At 41.1% G+C, this 19,307-nt stretch overlaps 1 long non-coding RNA gene across 4 annotated transcripts in view; it reads left to right on the forward strand.

Moving 5' to 3' along the window:
• The window catches only part of LOC136015244 (uncharacterized), a 72,969-nt gene that overhangs the window by 10,054 nt on the left and 43,608 nt on the right, over positions 1-19,307 (forward strand). For 3 of the 4 annotated variants that reach the window (XR_010613118.1, XR_010613119.1, XR_010613116.1), the window contains exon 2: positions 4,871-5,055. This is a non-coding gene — a long non-coding RNA (uncharacterized LOC136015244). Of the gene's footprint in view, positions 1-4,870; positions 5,056-6,827; positions 7,170-19,307 lie in introns of those variants that run through there. The other variant, XR_010613117.1, reaches the window with a different exon arrangement.

The following is a 19,307-nucleotide window of genomic DNA, read 5'->3' on the forward strand; positions in this document are numbered from 1 at the left end:
AGCTCTGCTGGAGTACTGAGATACACAAAAGTGTTATCAGGAAAAATCACAGCAATTCCTGCAAACAGACTGTGAAGGAACCTGATGTGCGTCTTCCAGGTTAAAGCTTTGCTTGCAGTGCAATTTTTTTGCCGGGGAATGCAGTCCCTAGTGTGGATGTAGATATATTGGATCCTTTTATACTGGAGCAGTCTTTTCACTTTCTTATTTAGAAAGCTTAAGCCTTTGAACTGGCAAAACTGTGTTCATGTGAATGGGGTTACAGCACATAAAGGATTCCAGCACAGTTGTTGCCTTGCTTTCATTTAGGCAAGGTCCATGATTCTTAGGCTGCTAAAAATGGATGTCTTGAATTTTCAGTTCAGAAAGGGAAAAAGTGCCCTAGGCACACAGTCATACCATTTTAACTCTGCTTGGTTGTGTGGTACCATGTGAAGTAATACTGAAGGTAGACTATCTAATCTAAGCTATTATTCAGCATTTAAGTACGTGAGAGCAGAGACACCACAGCTAAGAATATGCCAATACACTTCCCATGTTTTTGAACACCTGTTTTCCCACGTTTCTTTCTTTGGGGTGGAGATACGCACAGAAACATTTGAAAACTTGGGCAGGTAATTTTTTACTTTCACATTTGTGGATGGTAATAAAATTTCAGCTTGTGGGTTTCTTCTAGGTACATTTTGAAATGTTTATGCCCTGCATCAAGCATAGATTATAAACTGAAAGTGAAGAATGATAAAGCTTAATTTTTTAATATATTTCTTATGATTAATATTAAAAGTATGTGTGACAGAAAAGGATTACAGACCAATAGCACCACTTCCCCTGTAATCTTTATCCCTTTCCTGACTAAGTGCTATCTGCTAATACAAATCCCCAGGATCCTGACCTCTCTTTTTTTTGCTTTCCTTCCCCACAAGCACAGTGGAGGAAATGATTCCTGTCACGTAGCCAAAGGGGGCATATTTACATGGCTCCACATGATGTGATGAGGAAATCCTGTTGCAGAGAATTCAGGAGGAAAACAAGTAGCTTGCCTGTTCTGCCCCTCTATTTTGGAAGTCCTGCCTCCACTCCTGCACAGGTTTGCTTCCTGAATCACCACTTCTGTGACTTTATCAGTACAGATCTCTTTGTTTCTCAATTTTATTTCTCCATTTTTAAACATGGAGGTTTCCAGGACATTAATCTCCTTGCTGATACATTGCCATATATTAAGTGATCGTGGTGTTTGCTACGGATTTTTGATTTGCAGATTTTCCTTGTAGTACGTACATTTTTTTGTTCCTCCACTGATCATCTTTAAGCTCTGCACCAAAGTAAGGAACCACTGTAAGTGTTTTAATTCTATTCTTTTCTGGGCTGGGGGAAAAAGCCTCCACTGCAGACAGGAGGGTCAAATCCTAAAGCATTCAAATAGCTTTGGTTGTAGTCTAGAGGAAACCAAACATAGAAGGGTTTAACGTTTGCTTTACAATGCCTTTGGAACATATATAGTATTATGGTTAATATTTTCTAGATTATATTATAAACAATATATGAAAACTCAGTGTGAGAGCTTTCCTTCACCTATCAAGTCAATACCTACAGAGCTGAAACCGCTTTCCTCCTGGCTTTGAGATCTGTAATCAAAATCACTGGTGAAACACATCAGTTGACTAGCAAGGAAACCTTTAATGAATTTAGGACTCTTTGTAAAATCAACATGCAGCTTGTGCTAAAAAGCAATTTTATTAAATGCATGTGATAGTAAAAGCTGCAGAGCAGTTGTTAAGAAAGCACAATACATGTGAGTGTCCGTGCGGTTTCAAACCAGGAATACGCTCCTTCAAGGGCTAACTGCTCCTTCCGCTGGCAGCCAGGTTGCATGTGTTTGGAGCTGAATCTGATCAGAGACCACAAGATTAAGAACAAAAGCAGTTTTCTGTTGTAGTATTAGTTTTGATCCAAAATGCTGTATGTTAAGAGCTTTAAGCTTTGCGAGCATTTAGGTTTAGATCCCACTTCGTGCCTCAGAACCATTGTTACTGTTGTACAATGGACCATGGACTACTTTAAAGTATCTCTGCCTTCAGAGAGGAGTTTTTCTAAACAGCAAGATTTTATGTTTTATGCCAAACCCATAATTCCGCATATATCATTCCATCTGTATCTCCCATTTGTACAGTCTTTCAGAAGGGACACAGCAGGCATCCAGTGATTAAATAAAGTTTACTGAGATCAAATGATGGTGCTGTGTTCTGCCTTTTGCCAGTCTCAGGATATGGAGAGTCAGATCCAATTTCCTAGTCTGGCATTTCCACCATGGCAGTAATTTAGAAGCACAAAGAACTAATGGTCAATGCCTTGTCATACCAGTCAAAGAGATTGTGCAATTATTACTTGCTTAATTTTTTAGTGTTTTTCCTCTTTCCAGACATACTTAAATTTATCTAATTTCATAAACATTTTTGACTTGCTTAAAGATATTTGGGCTGAAACTCTAACAACTTTTTCTTAAGGTAAGAGCTACGAGAAAGATACTGTTGGGAACAACTAAGTCAGACATCCAGTGCAAAAGTGTACAACCCTATGGAATAGAATGCTGTAGAATAGGATGTTTCAGGGGGAAAAAAGCAAATTTTCTCCTTAAAAGTAATAAAACCATTTAAAATTTCAGATTAGGAAGAGCCAAAAATACTAATGACCTCTTATTCTGTAGTGCAGCTCTTTTCCCCTCTCTTCAGAGTGCATTGTGAAAAAGAGGTAGAAGTGGAATACCAGGGCAAAGGCAAGAAATATTGAATGGATAAATATTATTTATTTTTTTCTTTTTTTGTTGAAAAAAAAACCAAACAAAAACCAAAATGCTGAATAAATTTAAAATTCCTGTGGCAAATTTTTTGTTTTACTAACAGATTTCTGTATCTCAGAATGTGCATAAAGCTTAGAGATAAGGAGACAAAGAGGACAAGAGCTACAGTACTAGTCCTGCCTTAACATTTTAAAAGAAAAAAAACAACGCAGAAACTCCAGTATAATTACGGAGAGTCAAGTTATCAAAGATTGTAAGATTAGGGTTTTTTCTACTCACATTTTACTTTCAACAGGGAAATGGTGAACATCCTGAAAAAATATGACCTGAATAAGAAGCCAGCACTATGAAAAGGTTGTCTCACTGCTCATAGATACAGGACCTTGACTACTGTGTCTGGAATTCAGGGTGTTTTCTACCCACTGCTGGGACACAGGACCAGGACTCTGTGGCTGCCCCCCTCTGAGCATCACCTACATGGCCACCTGCCCCATGCATAGCCCTCAACTCACTCAACAGTGCTGGGAGACATTACCATCTGTGCTGACTCTGCTCTGGTGGATGGGATGCTGCAGGATACAACACTTAAATGTAGGGTGATGGGAGCCGACAGCATGTGCTGTGAATGTTTTAGAGCTACATAGGTTTTCTTGTATGGATTTGCTCAGTTAAACTGACTGTATACCCTAAATGTATGAAAAATGAGAGTTCTGCATGTGTGACTGCTACTTTATGAGGCCATCAATTTTTTAAGAGGGTTTTATTAAGTCTTGATCTGGGCAAATATAGTTATTAGATAACTTCTACCTAGTTTTAAGAAGAAAATAAAAACTACAAATAAAGTAGTAAAAATGGGCAATAATAAAAACCCTGAGGGATTTTGTGTGTGTAAGGTGAAGACTTAGGTTCAGTTTTGACTGACAGAAAGAGAGGTAACTAGAGATCTCTAACATGAATCATTGTCCCTTGCTCATCATAAAGTTTAATTTTCAAGTAGTTTAGCAATAATAAAGACCCTTAAGGATTTTGTGTGTGTGAGGTGAAGATTTAGGTTCCGTTTTGAGTGACAGAAAGAGAGGGAACTGTAGATCTCTAATGTTCATGTTAGAGAATTATATTAACATGTATAGAGAATTAAGTTTTAACTTGTACAGAAAATTACATGTTAACATTGTCCCTTACTCATCATACAGTTTAATTTTCAAGTAATTTAACCTCAGATTACCAGAAATAATTTCTAGTTCCACCACTTTAGATAATGTTGATGAGACTGCTGTAGATTTAAGGGTCATTAAAAAATTCTTATTCACAAAATTGTGCTTACCTTTAATCACATATTACTTCTCATTGAAGCTAATGGGGTTTTATAAAACGTTCTTTCAGTCCTTTTTCTTTCAATGGATCTTTCACATTTTCTTCAGATGTGAATTTCCTGTAATGTTTTCTTAACTTCCCATCTTCCTGCTTTGCAAGATCAGCCTCTACGTCATTCCCCTGTGGAACCACCGGCTTCCAACGTACGGGAGGGTGGGGAGGGGGTGGCGCAGAGACGGCCGGGATCTAAATGGGGATAGGGTGAAGCTCTACCACCTCCCTTTACTCTAATGGGAAAGACATAAGCTCCACAGGGGATAGTGTGAACACATACGTGAGATGGTCTGGAGTCTATTGGTAAATCCATTTCTAGATCACTGCTCACATGGCACAGGCAGCAAGCACTACACCTTGCAGATATAATTAAAGGGGAGATTACCTGTTGGTTTGGTGGTGGTGTGGGGTTTTTTTTTCCCTACAGATTTGTACAGAGTGGGATAGTTTCCATTATTTTTTTTCCACTCTTAGTGCATTTTTAGGAAGATGCATCAGTTCAGATATGATTGATAGATGATTTTCAGTCATTTGTCCTTGGCATCCTCTTCGCCCTGATGTTTTCTGCTTTGTAGGGGATTTTCTATTTAATTTTCCATTCAGCAAAATGTCCCTCAAAGCACACAAAAGAGTAAAATATTAATATTTCATTTTAGAAGATTTTTTTAAAAGAATGCTGATTCTTGTTTACTATTTTATTTAAAGGAGAAGCTCTGTTCAGGGACAAAGAAAACAACCCATTTGGTATAACCGGTCAAATGACATTCCAGGAACATTCACGTCACTGGGGGTCCCTAGTGGCTGAAACTTCAAAACGTTTGGCTTCTCTGTTTATTTAGTGACATAAAACGTGGAAGGCTTTTGCCAGATCGTTTGGAAGAGACTTAGTGGTGAGTAATCTGAGTTTTCTGTCAGTTTTTCCATTCCTTGTGAAATTCAGAGGTACTGCTGCACCTAAACTCATGTGTGGTGTACTTATAACCACAGAACAGAAGAATAAATGTCTGTAGTAAAAGTATCTGAATATGTTTTGAATATAAGGTCAAGATGGAGAGCCATGGGGTAGCCAAGTAGAAACATGGGTAAATGTTTTTTATCTACTTCAATGTAGAGCAGTTAAGAAACTACTTTTTTTCTCACTACCTATAGAACAGGCATGTTTACCTAAGTTTTTATTTACCAAACAACTAGTGTTTTGTATTTTATGGTTTTGTTTTGTTTTGATTTAGTTTGGGGTGTTTTGGTTATCACTACACCATTGGAAGGAAAGAACATATATAAATTTTATTTTTCTTTGCTAGCAGGTAGAAATGTCCTAATTTGGTTCTTTCAATCTAGAAAGGAAGAAGCATAGTGCTAGCAATTCTTAATTATGTGAGAAGTAATAAAGGGTTAATGAAAAGGTAAAAGGTCTAAAATCTATAATGGAACCTCTACCTGATGGGTTCTGGAAGAACCAAAATCTTACTGGGCACTAAATGATACTGGATGTAAGTATGATAATGATACTGAGCTTTTCTTATGTAATAAGACAGGTACTAACCCCTATTTTGGTGTACCTGAGATAGGATGTACAAACAACAATTATTGGAAAGCACCGGATGGACTATTTTGGATATGTAGAAAAAGGGCTTATCTGGAACTCCCTGAGAGATGGAAAGGAAGTTGTACTCTGGGAATAATACAACTTGGGTTTTTCTTACTACCAGCCAAAGAAGGTGATGATTTGGGGGTACGTGTATATGAGAATTTTAAGAGAAACAAGCAATCAATAGTTGAAGGATCCCAAAGATGGGGAGAGGATGAATGGCCCTCGAAGCAGATAATAAACACCTATGGGCCAGCCACCTGGACACAAGATGGAAGCTGGGGATATAGAACTCCAATATATATGTTAAATCAGATAATAAGACTCCAAGCTGTGGTAGAAGTCATTACCAATAAGACTGCTTCTGCTTTAGAATTGATCACAAAACAGCAATTACAAACTAGGGCAGCGGTCTGCCAGAATAGATTAACCTTAGATTATCTGCTTGCCGAAGAAGGAGGTGTGTGTGGAAAATTTAACATTTCAAATTGTTGCTTAAAAATAGACTATAATGGGGATGCCGTACTAGATATAGCCAAGGAAATTTGGAAAATAGCTCATGTACCAGTACAAAAATGGAAATCCATGATGAAAGCTAGCTGGTGGGACAATTTACTGGGAGTGGCCTGGTGGAAGAAAGTAGGTTTCTTCCTGTTATGTGCAGTTGCCAGCCTGATGTTTGTTCCTTGCCTAATATCTTGTTTTATTCGGCTAATCACCAGTGTGGTCCAAGGCATGCAAGTAGTCACAATGCCAATAGACCCTAAAATGGCTACATCTAGTATGGCTCAGAAAATCATGGTATTAAGAAAGAAGACAATAAACGAAAAAGACCCCTTAGAAGAAGCTAGGCTGATTATGGAAAGAATGGAGAGAATAAATAAGACACACAACTATGGCTCAAGCAAAATATAAAGGAAAAAGAAAAAGGGTGGATTGTGAAAGGTAATAAAGGGTTAATGAAATTTTGCTTTCGCCAAGCATATGTGGCCTGCACAAGATAAAAGCTTATCAAACATGACTATCCTGTAATGTAACACCAGTGAGAGAAACTGAAAGAACTAACACCTACAGGACTGGTCAGAACTGGCTGAAGACCCAGGGTGAAAAGTTCACCTTAGAGGAAGACATCTTACTTCATCCCCAAAGACCCCCAAGACGACCACCAGGAGGCAGAGAGCATGTGCCAAAAGGAGGAGACCAGGGTGGACTTATGGAAATCCTATCAGAGAAGCAATTGTAGTAATTCCTCCCTGTTCTCGGGATAACTATGAATATGTATTCGGCTGATGCAATATGGAATGGATGAAAAGCTTGTGTATGGGTATAACAGTGTGCCTCTGGCTATGGTCATGCGCCCAGCGCTGTTTTCTTTGATCCATTGACTTTGTCCCTAATAAATTTTTTTAGAAGTGAGCACGTTTCTCACAATTGTTGTGCTGCTTAAGCATTGGAAAGAAACATAGCTATAGCTTATCTTAATTTACTAAGAGTCTGAGAGTTAGAGTTATGCCCTGTTTAACTTTATAACAGTCATACAGAGATCAGTCTGAGTCTAGGTACATTGCCTAAAATGATTTCACTAAGCGATGCTGTTATTTTATTTAGAAATGGAAAGAAAATGGGTGTGTAATTCAGAGCTTTGTCAAGACTTTCAATGTAATAGCTCTCAAGAAATCTCAAATTGCTTTATGAGTCTAGACAAATACCACTGTGCGTGTCCTATGTCTATCTGGACACAAGTACCTGTGTCTGTCGCAGTCTTTATGCTGCATTAAAATGTCCAGCTGGACTCAAGAGTGCTTTTGTATCTACCAGATATTCCTCTTAACCCTGATCCACGAAATTCCCATTTAGCACAGAGAAACACGGTGAACATGCCACCCACAGAACTGGCTCTGCTTGACCTCCGCCAGTACTAGCCTTTCTTTGGCGCTGGTAGAAGAAACTCGGGGTTTTGTGGTGTTTGTTCTTCCTCAGGAGTTTTCCTCAGGACCTGTCTGTACTTCCATGTGTTGAGCGCTTGCTTTGCAAACCTAGCTGCTCCCCTGAAAGCCCAAGGCCCAGAGACCTGTGGGGTTCCTCTTTTATTTTCCAGGGGAACCCACCTGGTACCACTCTGAACAGTATACTCAGTCCTGGGCCAGCCAGAGCTGACCCGTGCCCCTAACGTGGCTGTAAACACCTCATTTGGGTTTATGTGCAGGGTAAGCATTGGATGGCTGTGGCTCTGAGTGTGAGTCCTCTCCTCAGGGTAGCAAGTCAGGAGATCTGCACGCTATTCCTGGAGAGACAAAACTTGTTGTTATTCAGTTCCTAAAATTACTTCATTCTTTTCTCCCACAGAGGCTGAGGTGAAAAAGGTGTCCCTGATACTGCAGAGAGGAGCTTCCCTGCAGGCTTCATGCCCCCAGGGTGGTGCAGAAATCACACCAGCTGTTTTTGTCAAAAGAGTTGCTGAGCAACTCTGGAATAGCCTGAAGTGGATCATTTAACAAGAAAATAGAGCAGGATTTAGGCTTAGCACCTTTACAAGTTTGACCCTCTGGAGGAACCTCCCTTGACTGCAGGCACAGCCATGCTCCTCTGCTCCAGCCCCCAGGAGGCATGGTGAGCTCTGCCCAGGCATCCACTCCCTTAGCTGCCTCCTGCAGCACCACAGGGTCCCTGGGAAAACCAGGACCTGTCCCCGCTCCTGAAGGGCCTCCCAGGCCCACCCTGTCTTCTCTTCTGGTCCAATAGGAGTTTTAAAATCTCAGCTATATGGAGAGTTTAGATGGATGCCATCCTTAATGCATCCCAGGGCAAGGGCTCTGCTTTCTGTTTCAGCAGAGCATATGGAACCAAGAAACAAATACTGGTCTAAAAACCTGCTCCCCTGCAATCCTTACGTTCTCTATATATCTTCTGTATGTCCTTGCTCTCCAGAACAAGACTGGTTGGCTGAGAGGACTTTCTCACTCCCAGGAATGCCAGTGTAATTGTTGTGCCCAGGAGAAGACTTTACCATGACTAGGATCCTTGACAAAGGCTAGCAGAGGACATGGAGGGTAGTGAGGATGAGGACAGGGCATTTGATAGTAAATGGCACTTACCACTGGTGGCAATGGAGTGGGGCAGCACAGTAGGTACAACATATCTTTTGTATCCTGATAAAAAATATGGGTGTTAGGCTTGTCCCTACATGAGCATTCATGCATCTGGGCTGTGAGCAGGGCTGGTGTCTTAAGTGGCCAGCTGGCTAGAACAAGCTCTGATGACATTTATTTTCTTTTGGACTGGGGGTGGGAAGGAAAGGAAAACAAGGAGCTGCCTGGGAAAAAAAGTTAGAGCCAGACGCACACACTTGTGGGATGCCAGCCAGTGAGGTACGATGTTATTGTCTAGAGCTTTTCCAGCTCCGCTGAAACCAGCTGCCAGGGAGAATTTTTCAGCTCATAATCACCAGCAACGGAGAAGAGCTCAGGATGGATAAGGGAGGGGACATGCTGTACATGTGAGACAAGGAACCATGGGTGTCCAGTCATTGCAACCACGGTACCCAGGAAGGTCTCTGCTGGGGTGCTGTGGGCAAGGCACGTTCTGACTCCGACTGTAGCCCATACCTGGTGAGAAGAGCATGTTAGCACATCACCACAAAGCTGTTCTCCTGGCAACTGCATGTGGCAGGGAACTGGGACTCTCTGCTGTCATGCAGAGCATACGAACAGCCTCAGCAGCTCAGCACGTGTGAGCAGCAGCAGTGCTAAGGTGCAGACCCAGGCTGGTCTGGCTGTGCTGCTTTGTGGATCCTTCAATGGGCTTGGGTTTCTGTCACTCTGTAAGCCCAGAGGGTGTGCAGACCAGCTCAGAAGGTGGAGAACTAGGTTTCCTCAAGAATTTTTTTTCCCCAATAATCAGCCTAGAATGCTCTTTTTCTGACCCCAGTTAGTTAGATGCACTCTGAAGTTGCAGAAGTTATCCTTGGAAGCACAGGGAGAGCCTAGTTCATATCAAACTTGTCATCTCACCTTGCTCCCATGTTTGCATGCCTTCTTATATACTCTTTGCCACTTTTTACTTTGACTGCCATATGTATTCTGATTTAGCAGCAGACCAAACATCTAAAATACAGTAATTAGGTAGTTACTATAGAACAGAAAAGGTAGAAAACTTTATTAGGAGATCTGTTACTGTTCAACATGTTCATAGACAACCATAGTTCAGTCAGTGACAAAGACTGATTGTAGATGACCCGAATATATTTAAGTCAGTAAGGTTAATTGTGGGATGCAGGAAGACTTTTCACAAGACTGAATGAGCTGGCAGCAAAGTGGCAGATGAAATTTGATGTATGTACATGTAAAGTAAGGAGGTGATTTGTTCCACTGCGAGATGTGGATCTATCGTATCAACCAAAAGAGGGAGACATTAAAAAGGGATCTGTAAAAAGTTCACTGAGGAAATATTAAATGCATAGAAGCTATACCTAGCCCTGAAAGTCCCCAGGCTGGAAATAGTTGATGTCTGGAAGAGCATTAGAGGTAGGCATTGCACATACTTGTCCTGTTCTTACTCTACTCTGAGCAATCTTTTAGGACTACTTTTGGCAAGACCACAATGGGCTAGATGGACTGTTGCACAGCAAGCATTGTATCAAATAAACCACGAACACTGGTAGCACAGTGCTTACTGTTCCCTCCTATCTTCCTCCCTTCTTTCTTTCTTCCTTTCCTTAATGCAAGAATTGTCTAAAAATGCTGAAGGTTAACCAGACCACTATTTGCAGGAGGGAGGAAAACAAGCCCTTCATGATCACTGAAGGTGGGTTTCCAAAAAGAAACTTAATTTCCTGTGATGCTCCCTTAGCATCCATGAGATGCAGACATGGGCAATAGGGGACAGGATTACATTCACTGAAAGACAAAAGGTGACCGAGGCAGTGAATAAATCGCTCCTTGTTTGCAGGATTATTTAGGGGGTAATTTTATACAAATGGTAACACTGTTGTAATTGTGATAGTCTAAGGATATAGATGCAGCCATTTTTGAAGAAGACATAATACCTTTTGTGAGGCTGACTGATACAGCAGCAAAACCCATCGGGTAGCGCTGGTAGCCTTGGGCACACAGCGCTTCCTCTGGGCTCAGACAGATGGCTCTGTCTGGGACACACAGGCCCTTCTTTACTCTGTATTAGGAGTTTTTTCCTGAAATGGTAAGAAAGGCTTCTGTGCCTGAAAGCTTGCTTGATTTCTGCAGCTCTACCGGCTGGTCTAATACAGGAGATAATGCCTCATTTGGTTGTGTCTGTTAGGGATCTCATAGATTAGGTGCCAGGAGATTGCATGCAAGAGATTTCAGGACTGGTTTTGGATACTACAAGAGTATTTACATTTTTCTGCAAACATCTTCTGTGCACAGTTTATATTGGGCCTTATGACAGGGACTTCATAAAAATAAAGAGTAGGGAACCTAAGATGAGAAACTGACAGCAAAAATGTTGGTATATTCAGCAGCCAGTCCCAGATAGATAGATTATTAAGGCTCTCTTTCAGCAGAGACCTGGCCAGCTCAGCTCAGGGCAGCATGTATCTTTCAGAGCCCCCTGGGACAAGCAAGCAATCTACTGGCTTCATCTACACTGCTGCTGTCGTGGGAGGTGGGGAGATGGTGTGAAAGGTGTGAAAGGAGCCACAGCTTGTCCTGTCTTCAGTTGTCTGAAGTTTACTCTTTCAAACGGTATAAGCGTAGCCAGGATGGTCCCACATTTGCAAAACCATTTTGCAAATTGAGAAATGCAGACAGGGAGGAATTAAGGGATTTACTCACCCTGATGTAGAAAGGCAAGTTGCAGCTCACAACAGTTCCAACGTCTTCAGTTATGTCCAAGATCTGTATCCTTGACTGTCTTGTGGTGTGTTTGATTGTCTTAATCACACTGTATGATCTCTTGGTCTCATCAAAACTGCAGCTTAACAGAGCTTTACTCATAATCATCGCGCTGTCAGGGGCAGCATCTTTGTCTGCCTGCTTTTCTGTTTCCCACTGAAACGCTTTGATGTGGATCCCCCACATCTTGAGTGAGCTATCTAATAAGTCACCTACTGTGTAAAAGCTGGGTACAGTTCCTCTTCCCACTGTATTTTTTAATGAAAATAACCATGGCATCTGCTTTAGTCAATCCTTCAGAGACATAGCTTGTCTCATAATATGGGCTTGGGAGGGAAAAAGAGAGAAAATTTACCTAGGTTACCAAAAGAAATATGTCTGGAATTTTTCAGTTCAAGCAAGATTGGATTTAGCCCTGAACAGGAGTTAATTTCATCTAACACTGGTCATCTAAAAGGGAAGCATTTGGTCTAGTCTGGAGTTTCTCCTAAGCCATAAAAAAAGTACCTTGCACAGGAAGGCAAGTCAGCCCCTCTCATCTAAGTCCCTGTTTAGGGATGGGGTAGGAGGACCCCACTTTTTTTTCAATTCTGACAGTCTCTAGAGCAGGTCCAGGACTACCTTTCTATGAACAGAATTTCACTGATGCTAAATATCCATTATTCAGATGGTCTCACAATTATGCATCATGAATTGTAAGTATGCACAGGTTGAAAAATATAATGATCAGATAGAAAGAAACCGTAAGTTATTACTGGTCTCCAGGAAAAAAATGCAAAAAATCCTGAAGTATTCACTCTAAGGTAGGAAAAAATCCAAAACACTTCCATGAATTAGTTGTTGGCCAAGCCCTTCAATCAAGAGCACCAGCTTCTCATTGCCATAGAGGATAAAGTGATAAAAGCTGCAAAAAATACAGCTTCACGGAGTTGATTTTCTATAGAAAAAGACATTTGAATGTCTGGCTTTTCTGATTTTAAAGACAGAATATCTGAGGTTCCAAGCACATCATAAATACTAGCAAAAGTGATCTGAAATATGTGTTTTAACTCTGATAATGGTGTCGGAGGCACCTGAAATGCAATGCCAAGGCTGCAATAGGGTCTATAAGTCAGGCACTACAGAGGAGATGATAGTCTCTGAAAGCTCAGTTTAGGAAAACAAACTGTGTCTGAACAAGAGAAAGTACCCTCTATGTGGGAAACGAAACATCAGCTCATATATTATAGTTTTGGACAACAGATCAGTTGTTTTGTAAAGCCATGATAGGTACTCCTAGTAAATGTTGCTGGGAGCTTTTTCTACTAGTTCTTTTGTAATTGAGGGAGCATTTATAGTGGATTTCTGTGTTTCAGTCTGCTGAAGCCATCTTGATGCAGCTTTTAGAATATCTTTCAGAAAGTTATCTCATGCTGCAACGTTTGAGCCACTGTGATCAGATCAGGGATAATCTTACAAAAGTTGTGACTTTGGGGGGAATGCAACCATTATTGCTACACTCTTAGCAAATTAAATTTTAAAAAGTCTAAGGAGAAGCAACCTGTAGCAAACCTTGTGCACACAACAAAGTGACAAGAACAGACATACTACAGAAGGGAAGTTATTTTTGGTTTTTATCTAAGCCCATGCGTTTACTGGATGAATGTAAAATTACCCCGATTACTCTCCAGCTCCCATCTTTCAAGCAGTTCCAGGAGCCTGCTTTCCACTTGGCTGCCCCTTCTGCATTCACCAGTACTTATACCATGCTGATGTCATAGTCCTAGAAGGTGTTTATGACACACAAAGCAGCCAAGAGGCTTTGTAAGACATAATTCTGCAGCTGGAACATACAGGTAAGGTTAAGAGCATTCACTGGTGTTAGAGTCCTTATGTCTTGGCTATCTATAAACCAAAACTACTTAGAAACATTTTTAAAAAATGGCTGACATTCAAGTTCAAGCTATTTTCTCATTATTTCAACCATCCTTTGGCCATCGTCATGTGTTTAGGTTTGCAAGGCTCCTCTAGTGAAAATCAATCTGGTCTTACAGCCCCCTCTCCTGTGCATTTATCATTAGTGCAAGAAATCTAGCAATTTGCTCTGTAACATTTGTTTCTTGCATAAGGAACAAGGACTTGAAAGTTTGCTCATTAGTCCAGGTTTGAGCAGTTCATAGCTAGCAGTAAATTTATAGTCATTGCACTGTGTTAGGGGTGGTACATGGAAGTGAGCAGTTTAAAAGGAGGCAGAAGCAGCTACATGTTTTAAAAAACTTACGAAGCTACAGATCAGCATCTGCTGGGTTATTCAGAAATGCCAGAGCAGGCTAAGAATCTACTTTTCAATAGGAGTTTTATTAGAACCTGTTTATGCTTATTTGTCTGTCTGCTAAATGCCAGCCTTTGCCCTGGGGCTTCTAGACACCTTTGAAAGTCTGCTGGAGAAGAGCTGCATACCTAGGCTCTGGTGGAGGCATTAAACTGCTTGAGAGCAGAATTTCTCTTTTTTGCTTTCATTGTCACTCCAAGGGCAATCAGAACTTGCCTAGCAGAATCAAAGCTTAAACCAGGGATTACATCAGGAATTTATCATTCTTTAGGTTAAAGCTGAAGCTAATTTTATAGTTGCATTTACTCTCCCGATGGCTGTCCTTCAAAGCTACCTCTGCCAGGAAGTCTGATCTTTCTGTCACATACAGTTCAGTCAGTACTGTCACTGCAGCTTCCTTAACCCAGGCAATGCAATAGGCAGCACAACAGTGGCAAACTCTTGGGCAGCTGATAACCAGTGGAGCCTTTTTTTTTCCCTGGATGAAGCTTCTCTTATGTACCTAATTAATCTCAATTGACTGCATTACTTATTCTCCCACTGATTTAATGGGATTATGTGTGACATACAGATACATACAACAGATCCGGTGCTGTGTGCCTTCTCATATCTGGAGCCATCTCTGCTTGCAAACAACTGCTAGAAGTAGGTTAACATCTGTAATACTATATGCAACTACTGTTTAGGTCAACAGCACTTAACTCTTAGCTTGGTACCATAAGCCTTTCTTAGGACTGCTCTGTATTGCTCAGCCTAAACAAGGCTCCAGCCAGACTAATAGACTTTTAACCGATTGTTATATACACTCTTTATAAATCAGTTAAATCCAGGATTCCCACAGAAAGACCCATGTTTTTGATAGATCAAAAACCAGTGACAAGCAGAGTATCAGCAGATGAGATGATGTATGGTAGGAAGAACAAAGTGGTAGATGTTAGCGTTTGGTGTTTCTGCAAGCCTGGCCTCTGGCTGTTGTTCTCATGGTGGCTAACCAGAAGATGTTGGGCACAGTGAGTGCCCAGTAGTGAGCACTTGGGTTTAAATGTCCTGGTTAGGATCACAGAAACTGTGTGATGGAGAGTGGTCCAGAATCCATCTCCCAGTTTTCTTAGCCTGTCTTTGTATGGGAGTGCTCTAGCCCCCTTATTATCCTCATGGCTCTCCTCTGGACTTGCTCTAACAGTTCTATGTCTTTCTGTTGGGGACACCAAAAAATGTATATGGTACTCCACATGGGGTCTCATCTGGGTCTTAGGATGCCTGGTCATTATTCAGGTTGTTACATATCATCTCCAACATGGCTAATTTCCTCAGATACTGGATACTTTCCTCAATATCGGTCTGTTTGCTTCATGAATTGCTTCATGAAGATTCTTCCTTGAAGGAATATCTGTCCTTCATGCTTGACAGGAGTTGCTGGCAAAGACCGAGGACTTCTGCCTTTTTTCCAATCCTTTTGTCAATGATCTTATCCTTAGCAAGGGATCCTAGCTGCCAGGCTTCCTTACCCCCTAATTCTTGACTACTGGCCTCAACTGTCTCCATAAGATGATATCCAAAGTACAGTAATGGCTTCAGTGCAGAGCCCAAATACCAGATTAAGCTCAAGGTCAGTGTTTTAATAACAACTCCCCCGGGCAAAACATCACTAATCACTACAGAGCACAGCAAACTGCAAAAGCCAACACCAATCTTTAACATGTACAGCAAAAAAAAAAAAAAAAAAAGAAAAAGAAAAAGAGGGGTGGTGCAGATCAGATAATGAATCAGTATCATGACCCACAACTGTTAGCACATATAAATCCCTTCTAATATGCTCTGGTCAGTCTCTTACTATCTGAAACCCCTTGAGCTCCACATTGGACAATGAAAACGACTGTCATGGTTTAACCCCAGCTGGCAACTAAGCACCACATGGCCTCTCATGGGTTTTGAGTTGAGACAAGAATGGTTTAATAATAATAATAATAATGGAAAATAACAAGGAGAAGTAAACCCCAAGAAAGACAAGTGATGCAAATGAAAGCAATTACTCACCATCAACTAACTGATGCCCAGCCAGTTCTTAAGAAATAGTCCCCTAGTTTTATTGCTGAGCATGATGCCATATGGAACGGAATATCCCTGTAGTCATTTGGTATCAACTGTCCCAGCTGTTTCTCTTCCCAGCTCTTTGTGCACACCCAGACATGAACTCTTGTATTTTCTGGAATGGAGTTTTTCATTTTCCATCTCACCCATCAACCCCAGGAAACCCCCAAACTTAGTACTTCTCTGTATGCGTGCCCTAGTGAAGCTAATCTGATAGGTGATCCCCAGTGAGGTTACAGAGGAAGTACACTGGTTAGTGACCTTTTACCTTAAAAATCAAATTAAAAGAGAATACCCTGGTTTATCTAGTACTAAAATGTTGCTCTGGGACATGAAGGAGTGCTCTCTTCTGCCTGAAGCAACTCAAGCTCTTCCTCCCCTTCCCTGTTCCCCCCCCAAACATCTGGCCCAGGCTGTGGACTGATAGCATACCAGTGAGAACAAATTAAATCCCTCCTGTTGAAGTTACTCTGCTTCCCATGAAATAATAAGTGCTTCACAGGAATCAGAAGACAAAGAGAGCTGTGTTGTTGCTGAATAGCTGGGATAACCCCATGGTTTTCCTGCTTGGCTCCAAGGGCTGCTCACTGACTTCATGCTGTGTAACATATAGACATGAATGAGATAAAATAGAGAGCACTCAGAGGAAATGGGAACCCAGGGATTCCTCTGTCAGCATCAGTCCTTATCATATTTCTTCTGATTTTCCTTCCCCTCCTCTCCCAATGTTTTTTTTCTCCTTTTCTATGCTATGACTGAAGGAAAAATATAGGGGACAATAGCTAAAGCACTGGATTTTGGGAGGCTGTAGATGTTCAATTATTGCTTTTAAAAATCACTGTTTGGGAGAAAAGCCATTGTAAAACCAAGAATATACCAATTAAACATTTGTGACCAATTCAACTAGTAATTCATGCATATAAAGAAAACAATATCTCTGTACATTATACATTATGGATATCATGGTATTCATTAGCAAGAAAAAAACCATATAGCAAAGAAATTCAGCATTAGGAACATTTTAAAGACTTTTTCATTTGCTAAAGAAGGGTTTTTGTGGAGGGTACAATTTTAGGACATCCTCCTGATCTTTATGAGACTGGGGGGAGAGGGGGAAGAGTGGGCAGGGAAGAGAAAATGTGTATTTTTGTTTTTCTTAGTTTTTATTTTCTTATGAGTCGTTACTCTCTTCTTAGTGCCCCTTATAAGAGTCTACACAAAATGCATATAATATTATCTTAGCTTATTTATGGATGCATTAAGTATCTTTTAAAGTTCAGTGCATTCTCTTCCCTCCAAGCTACTCAAGCCCTTTTAACACTTTGTTCTTCTGAATCACTAGCAATATTTTACCCTACTCTTATCATTATACAAAAGTAGCTATTATATGGAAACAGAGATATGAGGAACTGCTTTCTCTTATTTTTCTGGAATGAAAGCCTCATTAACCAGACTAATTTTGCCTTGTCAACTGCTCTTTTTGACCCTGGTCTGGAAATATATGATGTTAGGTGTAGCACATCACTAAAACTTGGAGACAGTTTTGTTATGGATGATCCCAGTGGGGTGTCTAGCCCAACAGGACTCTCATACCTGCTGAGAGCCTGTAATGTGATTCAAAGACAGAAGCAGAATTAAAAGCTCTGAAAAGAAGTACCTGCTGTATTTTATGAGTGCACACAATCAGATTGGGTAGGAATAAGCTAGCCCTGAATAGATTAAGGTTTTCAGTTAGTACAAAGGGCCTTATTATTTCAGTGGAAAGTTTTCAGAGACAGTGTGTTTTGGCTGCAGTTTTAAGAAGTTTGGTAAATGTTCAATCCCTTGGGTTGGTGGAGGACTAGGAGAGCTCATCCACTGCTCTGTTCCCACTCTGCAGATGCCCGATGTGGCTATTGTAGAAAGAGTTTCATCTGACTCTGTGCCCTTGTCTTGTTTCCTTTGCTTTCATGCTGATTCTCTGCATGGGTCTAGATACTGCAGCGATGAGGCTAAGCTGATGTGATTCTTCAGACCTTTCTTGATCACTCAGAGTACATTGCCAGTTCAATGACTATCAGTATCTTTCTCTCACAGGAGACTTGCACTGCCTCTCAGATGATCGTGCCCTGGACTGCTGCCTCCTATTCCCCTGTGGTTACCTGACAGGTCCAACTTATCACCCATGCCTGCAACACTGGGAGCAATAACTTTGCTTCAGAGAGAAAAGTTATTGCATAATTATTTATTATACAAAATCATGGACCTTAAAGCAATACAGTCATGCGCATTCACTCCTAGTTTACAACTTCCCAAAGCCTTGAGTCCCTGAATAGTGCCTTATGTTATGGCAAAATTGTCTCTTTGCTCTAGAATTTAGCATTTAAAGTTTAGCCCGGGCCTATTATCTTTTCACATAGGCAAAACTACCATTGTGTAGCTGTCTGTAGCCTTCTGCTGCAAATGACTACCTCCAGCAACAGTAAACAAGTCCTGCAATGCGATGGAGATGGAATGGAAGAGCTGTGAATTAAATAGCTCCTACTGTTGTTTTACACATTGCACCAGAAATCCCACAGCCTTTACACTTATCTTTCCAAAACTTTTTCTTTTCCTCCCTTGTTCATAGGTAAATAAAACTTTTCTGATTGGAAGCTTTAACAGTCCAGTGAAGGCATTCATTGTCTCTGACCAGAACCAGGGCAGCAATCACGCTGAGGTGTCGAGAAAAGAATTAAATGGAGGTGTTGAACAAGTGGTGCTGTATTGAGGGGCTGGATGGTTTTTGGAATTCCACCAATAGCTAACTCACATTCAGAGTCTTAAACAGGTTTCCTAATCTGGAACTGGTTCCTACCTGTAATGTTTCTTTCCTGGCTATAGGAATACTTTGTGAGAAATGAAGTGCAGCTAGATGGCTACAGTTCTCTCCTGTATGGAGTCAGAAAAGCCTCCTGCCATCTGACATGGATCCTGGGGAAGGACAAACCTTTCCATTTCCTACTGACATTGAGCATAAGGGGGAAATGCCACCAGGAACTGTGCGAATAGGAAGCCCATACAAAGGCATGTGGGGAGCACAAGGACAGCTCCTGCCTTTCGCAGCTCCTCTTCTGAGCTTGGGAAGAGGAACAGGCATAAAGCCCAACCTCAGCAGAAGTACTGTGGAGGCTCTGCAGGCAGTTCTCCCCTCCTGTGTTGTGTAGCTGAAGGTCGTTGCATGCATATATTTTGCTCCAAATACTGTCAACTTTTACTCTTTCATCAATAGATGGCACTAGGCAGTTAGCAAGAACCGTGTCT

Source organism: Lathamus discolor, chromosome 5 (genome assembly GCF_037157495.1).
Source record: "Lathamus discolor isolate bLatDis1 chromosome 5, bLatDis1.hap1, whole genome shotgun sequence".
NCBI lineage: Eukaryota > Metazoa > Chordata > Aves > Psittaciformes > Psittacidae > Lathamus > Lathamus discolor.